Below are 11,852 nucleotides of genomic sequence, written 5' to 3'. Positions count from 1 at the left end.
AGTTGAAGATTCGCAAGATTGAGACCAAGAAAGAAGATGGGTGAAGAATAGACGACATACCTTCCCAAATCCCTATCCTATTGTAAACTAGTCGTCTGCGAAGTATTACAACGAAAAACGACCCCTTTCAGCGAAACATAACGATGACTTTCACGCATACAAAGCCAGTAAACCACGAGATTCTGCACTCACAGCTCCATTCCATTATGGGACCGCCACAACAACAACACACACTTGCAAAGCCAACCAGGAACGACGAACGAAGCTGTACATCAAATGCTTGCCCACATCCATCTCGCTCAAGTCCATCACCTTCGTTCAAAAACATTCGCCAACGTCATGCTTGAACATTCATAGGATTGTGTGAATGCGTGAAATCAAATTATGTCATGTAGGAATTGTGTAAAAGAAACGTGTGAAAAACTAAATAAGTTAAGCACACCAGACAGCTAATAAACTAAAAAAATAAGTCATTGACTATGGACTTAAATAAAGAATAGACTATCGATAAAAATAAGTCATTAGTTCTGAAATGGACAGTATATAAAAAAAACAATATGCCACGTATTTGCTTCTCATAAAAATAAAAGAATAACTATATTTTACTTATTTTCTCCTTATAAAAGCAAAGAATAAAAAATTATCTTGTTGGATGTTTTCCCTTTCTTTAACATTTGTACCATTTATTAGGATAATATCTCAATACTTGTGTATGTATATTTCTGTGTCAAAGTAATTCTTGGAAATAATTCTTATTTGTTAATGTAACAATGTTGAAATAAGTGTCTAGAAACAAAAGCATTCTACTTGCACATATTATTTAGAAAATGTCTTAGGAACAGATTTTACTTAATTACTATATTTATATAAACAATATTTCTAAGAAAATCGATGTGAAAGACTCCTCACTTTCGAAAACAAACTTCTTAAAAAACAAACATCACACTTAAATAAAGAAAGAAAATAATTAAATATTAATAATAGCATAAAAATATTCTTCTCTTGTCATTTTTAATTATAATGTGGAAGAATATAAAAATATAAATTAGTAATACAAACTAGCATAGAACAGAATAACGTGGCTGAACAATACGCAACAAAATTTAGATAAATTAGAAAATTTTTGACTGACTTAGGCAACGATTCAATCATTGCCTAAATTCAGTGAAAAAATTAAGTTCGAAGGGTGGTGATATGTAAGGTGTCAGGCAAATCCAACACCTTACATGAAAACCCTGACATGATAAGCAAATCCAGTAGTATGTCACATAGCTCCGAATAAATCGTGACATTAAATTAACCAAAGTAATACGAGTAACGAGTGAGCAAATGGAATACCACAGACTAACACAAGAATGCCTAAATGCATGTCGTACCTTCCCACCGTGAGGCAGACGCAGTTCCAAGGGGAGAAACGAGGACGGACCCTAGAGCAGAACCGTGTTAAGCTAGATAAGGGAGGGGCTGGGCACCCACGCTGCGAGCCTACCTGTACGACTATACAACCCGCACGTTTTAGCGTGAGGCTTTTTCGCGTCTCAGGTATGTCAAGGACAACCCCCAGCCCATGTTAAAAGCTAGAGCCCTCCAGAAAAGCAGTATAGATCTTACGATAACACAAAAAGGGCCACTACCACCCGCAAGTTTTAGCGTGAGACTTTTTCGCGTGTCTGTTACATTAGGACAATCCTCCAGCCCATGTTAAAAGATAGAGCCCTCCAGAAGAACAGCATAGATCTCACGATAACGCTAAAAGGACCACACCAGCTGCAGGTTTTAGCGTGAGACTTTTTAGCGTCTCTGTTACGTTGCAAACTTTAAAAACATTGCCCCACCACGAAAAGTATAACGTTTCTCATTGGATAGACAGAATTTTTGTAGGCGGAGCTTAAGGTTAACATTGAGACCCTCATTGGTCAGATGAAAACATAGCCAGATAGTTTTTTTTAAACTAACTTCGGTAAATTGTAGTAAGGAGAAGTTAGAGAAGAGTTAGTTCCGAGACGGCGGGCTGGATGGCTGCTGCGCCGGCCGCTGCCGCCCTGACACTGCTTAGACACCGACAAGGTAATGAACGCACGCGATGCCGCATTTTTGAGCGCATAAGGCTTCACTCAGAACTGCAGAAGTCTCATCTGTTACACCCCTTTTTTCCGTAAAACTAATGGTGATCGTTAATTAAAACTCATGGTGTTCACATTTGCCACTTGAAGAATAGATCTCAAACGCGATGATTTTTCTTTTATATAGTTATTGAGAAGCCACATCAGCCACTGTAATTTACGACAAGTTAGTTAAGTTATTAAAGATAATTGAGGGTCACTGTAGACCATTTTGATAGTTTTCTCTTTTGTGAAACTTAAATTAAACCTAGATTATAGATGTGATATGGCATAGGTCATCCTTCGATCGATTGTAGAACTTGGAAACCCATTCAGGGAATATTCGTTCACATTTTTGTTGAACGCAGTTGGTTTTTACCATCCTGTATTAAAACATTTCCTTTTACCTATATTGCAATTTATAAACGATGTTTTGTGAGTAGAATAAAATTTCCAATGGTAAACTTAACTGCTTTTTCGACGTTATTTTACCAGCTAACTAAAAATAGGAAAGCCTTGAACCCTTTCCACTATATTTAGTTAGAATTAAGATTCTTTTACAGGGAGTGCAGTGGAGCTGACGCTGAGATCATTTAGTATTTGGTTATATCATCGCTAGTCTCACTGAACTCTTCTGAATTCTACATGTCATGTGTGGTCTGGCGTCTCCTTACCAGCAGCAGCTCCCAGGTTCAAACTAGTCAATTCCCTAAAAAACACGCTCAGAGCGTCGTTGCGCGAAAGTGGTAGGGAGACACGATATAGTACAATCAGACACCACCATGAATGTTTAGAAACTTCGCGAACAAGTTGTCTGATCCCTGCTACAGTAAGGCATAGAACGATCGATAGTCTTCAATCGCGCAGGTAAATACAGGGAACTTAAGTGAGTTACGTCTTGCTTACAATTGGCACACTATGGCACACGTTTGTGGGACCTCTTCTCTTAATGCCGAAAGTTGTTTGCGGAGTTATTACTTTGTTTTCATTTCATTAATTTTATACTGTTACGACTCTGGAGTTCTTTACGAAGGCTCTATCAAATATTTAGTTCTATTAGAAAAAGGCTGTAACCTATTTCGACATCTATAAGCATTGAAAATGCATGCACATGTCACAAAATGTCCCACACTGTCCGCTATAAATTAGTGAAAAACACACGTCGATATCTTTAGTCGTTCTGTGTTGGAATGGCTTGTCTTAGCATTCTGCCCCCAAGTATGTAACGCAATAGCATTCTTACGTTTTCCCATGAACCATGGACCTTGCCATTGGTGGGGAGGCTTGCGTGCCCTAGCGATACAGATAGCTGTACCGTAGGTGCTACCACAACGGAGGGGCATCTATTGGAAACCCAGACAAACGTGCGGTTTTTGAAGAGGGGCAGCAGCCTTTCCAGTAGTTGCAGGGGCAACAGTCTGAGTGATTGACTGATCTGGCCCTGTAACAATAATCGAAACGGCCTTGCTGTGCTGGTACAGCGAACGGCTGAAAGCAAGTGAGAACTACAGCCTTAATTTTTCCCTAGAGCGTGCAGCTTTACTGTATGGTTAAATGATGATGGCGTCCTCTTGGGTAAAATATTCCGGAGGTTAAATAGTCCCCCACTCAGATCTCCGGGCGGGGACTATTCAGGAGGACGTTGTTATCAGGATAAAGAAAACTGACGTTCTACGGACCGGAGAGTGGAATGTCAGATCCCTTAATCTGGCAGGTAGGTTAGAAAATTTAAAAATGGAAATGGATAGGTTAAAGTTAGATACAGTGGGAGTTAGTGAAGTTCGGTGGCAGGAGGAACAAGACTTCTGGTCAGCTGAGTTCGGGGTTATAAATACAAAATTAAATACACGTAATGCAGGAGTAGGTTTAATAATGAATAAAAAATAGGAGCGCACATAAGCTACTACAAATAGCATAGTGAACGCATTACTGTAGCCAAGAGAGACACGAAGCCCGCACCTGTCACAGTAGTACAAGTTTATATGCCAAATAGCTACGCAGATGATGAAGAGACTGAAGAAATGTATGATGAGATAAAAGAAATTATTCAGATAGTGAAGAGAGACGAAAATTTAATTGTCATGGGTGACTGGAATTCGATAGTAGTAAATGGAAGAGAAGGAAAAGTAGTAGGTGAATATGGAATGGGGGTAAGGAATTGAAAGAGGAAGCCGCCTGGTAGAATTTTGCACAAAGCATAACTTAATCATAGTTAACACTTGGTTTAAGAATCATGAAAGAAGGTTGTACGAGGGTTACTCCAAAAGAAATGCACACTATTTTGTAAAAATACAGTTTGTAGATACATCCTTCCCGCTTGTTTTCAATCTCTTTAGTTCAACCTGTAGCAGTGAGTAGCGCCGTCACAGCATGTCTTCAAGATGGCTGCTACACTTGACGTTCGTTAGAAGCAACGTGCTGTCATAGAATTCCTGTGCTGTGAAAACGAGACAGCGGGAAACATCCACAAGAGGTTGAGAAAGGTGTATAGAGATGCTGTCGATCGCAGTACAGTTAGTCGGTGGGCAAGCAGGTTACGTGATGAAAGCGGGCACGGCAATATTGAGGGTTGTCCTCGCAGCGGCAGGCCTCGTGCTACTCACACTCAAGACAATATGCAGAGTGTTAACGACTTGGTGACTCCTGACAGACGCATCACAGTGAACGAATTGTCACGCTACGTTGGGATAGGGGAAGGAAGTGTTTGCAGAATACTGAAAGTGTTGGCGTTAAAAAAGGTTTGTGCCTGGTGGGTTCCTAGGATGTTGACGGTGGCTCACAAAGAAACAAGAAAAACGATATGCAGCGAACATTTGGAACAGTACGAGAATGGTGGAGATGAATTTCTTGTAAGAATTGTGACAAGTGATGAAACATGGTTCCATCATTTTTCACCAGAGACGAAGAGGCAATCAGTGAATGGTATCATGCAAATACACCCAAGAAAAAAACATTCTAAACCACACCTTCTGCTAGAAAAGTTATAGTTACGGTGTTTTTCGATTCCGAAGAACTCTTGTTTGTGGACATCATGCCAAGTGAAACAGCCATAAATTCTGATGCATATGTGACGATACTGAAGGAACTTCAACATCGACTGAGTCGTGTTCGACCACATCGGCAAAATCAGGATGTTTTGCTGTTGCACGACAATGCACGGCCACACGTCAGTCAAAAAACCATGGAAGCTATCACAAAACTCGGATGGACAACACTAAAACACCCGCCTTACAGTACTGACCTGGCTCAATGTGATTATCATCTCTTTGGGAAACTGAAAGACTCTCTTCGTGGAACAAGATTTGAAGATGATGACTCCCTTGTGCACGCTGCCAAACAGTGGCTCCAACAGGTTGGTCCAGAATTTTACCGTGCGGGTATACAGGCGCTGGTTCCAAGATGGCGTAAGGCAGATGAGAGGGATGGAAATTATGTGGAGAAATAAAAATATTGTTCATAAAGGATGTATCTACACACTGTAAAACTTTCAAACATGTAGAATAGAAGATGGATTTTAAAAATAATAGTGTGCATTTCTATTGGCGTGACCCTCGTATATGTGGAAGAGGTCTGGAGACACAGCAAGGTTCCAGATAGATTATATCATCGTAAGACAGATTTCGGAGCCAGGGTTTAAATTGTAAGACATTTCCAGCGGAAGATGTGGACTCTGATCACAAGCTATTGGTTATGAATTGTAGATTAAAACTGAAGAAACTGCAAAAAGGTAGGAATTTAAGGATATCGGATTTGGATAAACTGAAAGAACCAGAGGTTTCAGAAAGTTTCACAAAGAGCAGTATGGAACGACTGACAAGAACAGGGGAAAGAAATACAGTAGAAGACGAATGGGTAGCTATGAGAGATGAAATAGTGAAGTACGTAAAAAGACGACGGCTAGTAGAAATCCTTAGATAACAGAAGAGGCATTGAATTTAATTGATGAAAGGAGAAAACATAAAAATGCAGTAAATGAAGCAGGCAAAAAGGAATACAAAGGTCTAAAAAATGAGATCGACAGCAAGTGCAAAATGGCTAAGCGGGAATGGCTAGAGAACAAATGTAAGGTTTTACAGGCATATATCACTAGGGGCAAGATAGATACTGCCTAATGGGAAATTAAAGAGACCTTTGGAGAAAAGAGAACCACTTGCATAAATATCAAGAGCTCTGATGGAAACCCAGTTCTAAGTAAAGAAGGGAAAGCAGAGAGGCGGAAGCAGTATATAGAAGGTCTGTACAAGGGGGATGTACTAGAGGGCAATATTATGGAAATGGAAGAGGTCGTAGACGTAGATGAAATGGGAGATGTGATACTGCGTGATGAATTTGACAGAGCACTGATAGGACCTAAGTCGAAACAAGGCTCCGGGAATAGACAACATTCCATTAGAATTACTGATAGCCTTGGGAGAGCCAGCCCTGACAAAACTCTACCATCTGGTGAGCAAGATGAATGAGACAGGGGAAATACCCTCAGACTTCAAGAAGAATATAATAATTCCAATCCCAAAGAGAGCAGGTGTTGACAGGTGTGAAAATTACCGAAATATCAGTTTAATAAGCCACGGCAGCAAAATACTAATGCGAATTCTTTACAGACGAATGGAAAAACTGGTAGAAGCCGGCCTTGCGGAAGATCAGTTTGGATTCCGTAGAAATGTTGGAACACGCGAGGCAGTACTGACCCTACGACTATCTTAGAAGATAGATTAAGAAAAGGCAAACCTACGTTTCTAGCATTTGTAGACTTAGAGAAAGCTTTTGACAATGTTGACTGGAATACTCTCTTTCAAATTCTGTAGGTGACAAAGATCAAATATAGGGAGCGAAAGGCTATCTGCAATTTGTACAGAAACCAGATGGCAGTTATAAGAGTCGAAGGGCATGAAAGGGAAGCAGTGGTTGGGAAGGAAGTGAGACAGGGTTTTAGCCTATCCACGATGTTATTTAATCTGTACATTGAGCAAGCAGTAAAGGAAACAAAATAAAAATTTGGAGTAGAAATTAAAATCCACGGAGAAGAAATAAAAAAATGAGGTTTGTCGATGACATTGTAATTCTATCAGAGACAGCAAAGGACCTGGAAGAGCAGCGGAACGGAATGGACAGTGTCTTCAATGGAGGAAATAAGACGAAGATCACCAAAAGCAAAACGAGGATAATGGAATGTAGTCGAATTAAGTTGGGTGATGCTGAGGGAATTAGATTATGAAATGAGGCACTTAAAGTAGTAAATGAATTTTGCTATTTAGGGAGCAAAATAACTGATGATTGTCAAAGTACAGATGATGGAAATGGAAATGATCGTATGGCGTCAGTGGCCGGGAGTTCCCATACGGTAAGTTTGGCCGCCAAGTACTAGTCTTAATGAGTGCGAAGCCCCATTGATGTGACCTGCACGTCGACAATGGGGAAGAAATGATGATGATGACAGCACAACACCCAGTCCGCCAGGGGAGAAAACCTGCTTCCCCAGCCAGGAATCTAACCTGGGCACCCGTGGTTGGCAATCCAACGTGCTGACTTTTTTTAATTTTTAACTCATTTTGTTTTTTATTGTTCGTTCCATTTGTTTATGGCGGACGTCCCATGACACCCATTCAGGTTCATCGTTAATCTATTTCCTCAGTTTTTTGTTACAGAGGGCGACTAACACACTGACCGAACACGCTCAGCTACCGTGCCGGCAACCATTCAGCTAATGGGGCGTACTGTACAGAGGATATAAAATGTAGACCGGCAATGGCAAAACAAGTGTTTCTGAAGAAGAGAAATTTGTTAACATCGAGTATAGATTTAAGTGTCAGGAAGTCTTTTCTAAATGTATTTTCACGGAGTGTAGCCATGTATGGAAGTGAAACATGGACGATAAATAGTTTATACAAGAAGAGAATAGAAGCTTTCGAAATGTGGTGCTACAGAAGATTGCTGAAGATTAGATGGGTAGATCACGTAACTAATTAGGAGGTACTGAATAGCAGTGGGGAAAAGAGGAATTTGTGGCAAAACTTGGCCAGAGGAAGGGATCGATTGGCAGGACATGTTCTGAGGCACCAATGGATTACCAAGTTAGTATTGGAGGGCAGCGTGGAGGGAAAAAAATCGTAGAGGGAGACCAAGAGGAGAATACACTAAGCAGATTCGGAAGGATGTAGGGTGCAGTAATTACTTGGAGATGAAGAAGCTTGCACAGGACACAGTAGCATGGAGAGCAGCAACAAACCAATTTCTGGACTGAAGACCACACGTTAGAATTATGCATGCAGTACCTAAAAGCGCAGTACACAACGCGTTGAAATATCAGAAAATGTGAATGTATCCTTCATTATCAACTGAAGAAACATATTCATGATACAACTGATGTAGGGCTGGAGAGGTAAAGCCGGAACGGCGAAGCGCGACAACTTGAACGTATTGAAAATTCCTCGAGTATCTACACTGAAGAGCCAAAGAAACTGGTACACCTGCCTAATATCGTGTAGGCCCCCGCGAGCACGCAGGAGTGCTGTAGCACGACTTGGCATGGACTCGACTAATGTGTGAAGTAGTGCTGAAGGGAACTGACAACATGAATCCTGCAGGGCTGTCCATAAATCCACAAGAGTACGAGGGGGTGGATATCTCTTCTGAACAGCATGATGCAAGGCATCACAGATATACTCCATAGTTTTCATGTTCGGGAAGTTTGGTGGCCAGGAGAAATATTTAAACTCATAAGTGTGCTCCTGGAGCCACCCTGTAGCAGTTCTGGACGTGTGGGATGTAGCTGTTGGAATTGCACAAGTCCGTCGGAATGCCCAATGGACATGAATGGATGCAGGTGATCAGGCAGGATGCTTACGTACGTGTCACGTCTCACAGTCATATCTAGACGTATCAGGGGTCCCATATCATTCCAACTGCACACGCTCCCACCATCATAGAGCCTCCACCAGCTTGAACATTTCCCTGCTGACATGCAGGGTGTGTAAGGTGTCAGGCAAATCCAACACCTTCCATGAAAACCCTGACATGATAAGCAAATCCAGTAGTATGTCACATAGCTCCGAATAAATCGTGACATTAAATTAACCAAAGTAATACGAGTAACGAGTGAGCAAATAGAATACCACAGACTAACACAAGAATGCCTAAATGCATGTCATACCTTCCCACCGTGAGACAGACGCAGTTCCGAGGGGAGAAACGAGAACAGAAGCCGAGAGCAGAACCGTGTTAAGCTAGAAGGCCCTACGATAACCCACGTCGCCAGCCTACCGCTAAGACCACACCACCCGCAAGATTTAGCGTGAGACTTTTTCGCGTCTCTGTTACCTCAAGGACCACCCCCCAGCCTATGTTAAAAGCTTGAGCCCTCCAGAAAAACAGTATAGATCTTACGATAACACAAAAAGGGCCACTACCACCCGCAAGTTTTAGCGTGAGACTTTTTCGCGTGTCTGTTACATTAGGACCACCCCCCAGCCCATGTTAAAAGATAGAGCCCTCCAGAAGAAGAGTATAGATCTTATGATAACGCTAAAAGGACCACACCAGCTGCAGGTTTTAGCGTGAGACTTTTTAGCGTCTCTGTTACGTTGCAAACTTTAAAAACATTGCCCCACCACGAAAAGTATAACGTTTATCATTGGATAGACAAAATTTTTGTAGGCGGAGCTTAAGGTTAACATTCAGACCCTGATTGATCAGATGAAAACACAGCCAGATGTTTTTTTAAACCAACTTCGGTAAATGGTAGTAAGGAGAAGTTAGGAGAGGAGAGTTAGTTCCGAGACGGCGAGCTGGATGGCTGCTGCGCCGCCGGCCGCTGCCGCCCTGACGCTGCCTAAACACCGACAAGGTAATGAACGCACGCGATGCAGCATTTTTGAGCGCATAAGGCTTCACTCAGAACTGCAGAAGTCTCATCTGTTACAACCCCTTTTTGCGTAATACTAGTGTCGATCGTAAATTAAAGCTCATGGTGTTCACATTTGCCACTTGAAGTAAAAATCTGAAACTCGATGATTTCTCTGTTATATAATTATTGAGTAGCCTCATCAGCCACTGTAATTTACGACAAGTTAGATAAGTAATTAAAGATAATTGAGAGTCACTGTAGACCATTTTGATAGTTTTCTCTTTTGTGAAACTTAATTTAAACCTAGATTATAGATGTGATATGGCATAGATCATCCTTCGATCCATTGTAGAACGTGGAAACCCATTCAGGTAATATTTGTTCACACTTTTGTTGAAGGCAGTTGGTTTTTACCATCCTGTATTAAAACATTTCCTTTTATCAATAGTGCAATTTATAAACGATGTTTTGTGAGTAGAATAAAATTTCCAATGGTAAACTTAACTGCTTTTTCGACGTTGTTTTACCAGCTAAATAAAAATAGTAAAGCCTTGAACTCCTTCTACTAAATTTAGTTAGTATTAAGATTCTTTTACAGGGAATGCAGTGGAGCTGACGCTGAGATCATTAAGCATTTGTTTATATCATCGCTAGTCTCAGTGAACTCTTCTGAATTCTACGTGTCATGTGTGGTCTGGCGTCTCCTTACCAGCAACAGGTCCCAGGTTCAAACTAGTCAATTCCCTATAAAACACGCTCAGAGCGTCGTTGAGCGAAAGTGGTAGGGAGACACGATATAGAACAAACAGACACCACCATGAATGTTTAGAGGTCCATGGAGTCAACAGCTTGCCTCCGTACCCATACACGTCCATCCGCACGATACAATTTGAAACGAAACTCGTCCGAGCAGGCAACACGTTTCCAGTCATCAACAGTCCAATGTCGGTGTTGACTGGCCCATGCGAGGGGTAAAACTACATGTCGTGCAATTATCGAGGGTACACGAGTGCGCCTTCGGCTCCGAAAGCCTATATCGATGATGTTTCGTTGAATGGTTCGCATGCTGACACTTGTTGATGGCCCAGCATTGAAATCTGCAGCTATTTGCGGAAGGGTGGCAATTCTTTCACGTTGAACGATTATCTTCGGTCGTCGTTGGTACCGTTCTTGCAGGATCTTTTTCCGGCCGCAGCGAAGTCGGAGATTCGATGTTTTACCAGATTTCAGGTATTCGCAGTACACTCGTGAAATGGTTGTACGGAAAATCCCCACTTCATCGCTACCTCGGAGATGCTGTATTCCATCGCTCGTGCCCCGACTATAACACACTTAAATCTTGATAACCTGCCATCGGTAACCAATCTAACAACTGCGCCAGACACTTGTTGTCTTATAGAGGCTTTGCCGACAGCAACGCCTTATTCTGCCTGTTTACTTATCTCTGTATTTGAATACGCATCCCTATACCATTTTCTGTGGCGCTTCAGTTTAATTTGCTAACAATTCTCGAGAAGCTCACGAGAAAACCGCGCGGCGGCGCCTGTCGTGGCGCGCTAGTGAACTACGGCAATACGCGCAGGTGTTGTATTTGAAATGAATGCTAACACAACACAAACATGCTCGCGACCCGCTGTGCTCTTAGCTCGCGTGTCTTACATAAAATGTATCCGTAGTTGAAAATAATAACAACCTTCGGCTGTATAAGAGAATGACGACAACGAAATTTTGGCTGGGCCCGGAGACGAATTTGGATATCCCGATTTACGCGAGCGGTCGTCTTAACCGCTTTGGCTATCCACGCACGACTCACGGCCAGACCCAAACTTCCATATGTCGTCGTTCCTGCGTCACAACCTGTACTCGTATAATCCCCGTGCGGGGGAGGACTTTTAATTGAAAGTCGC

This window comes from Schistocerca gregaria, chromosome X (assembly GCF_023897955.1).
Source record: "Schistocerca gregaria isolate iqSchGreg1 chromosome X, iqSchGreg1.2, whole genome shotgun sequence".
NCBI lineage: Eukaryota > Metazoa > Arthropoda > Insecta > Orthoptera > Acrididae > Schistocerca > Schistocerca gregaria.
Note: the sequence above shows the minus strand (reverse complement) of the source record.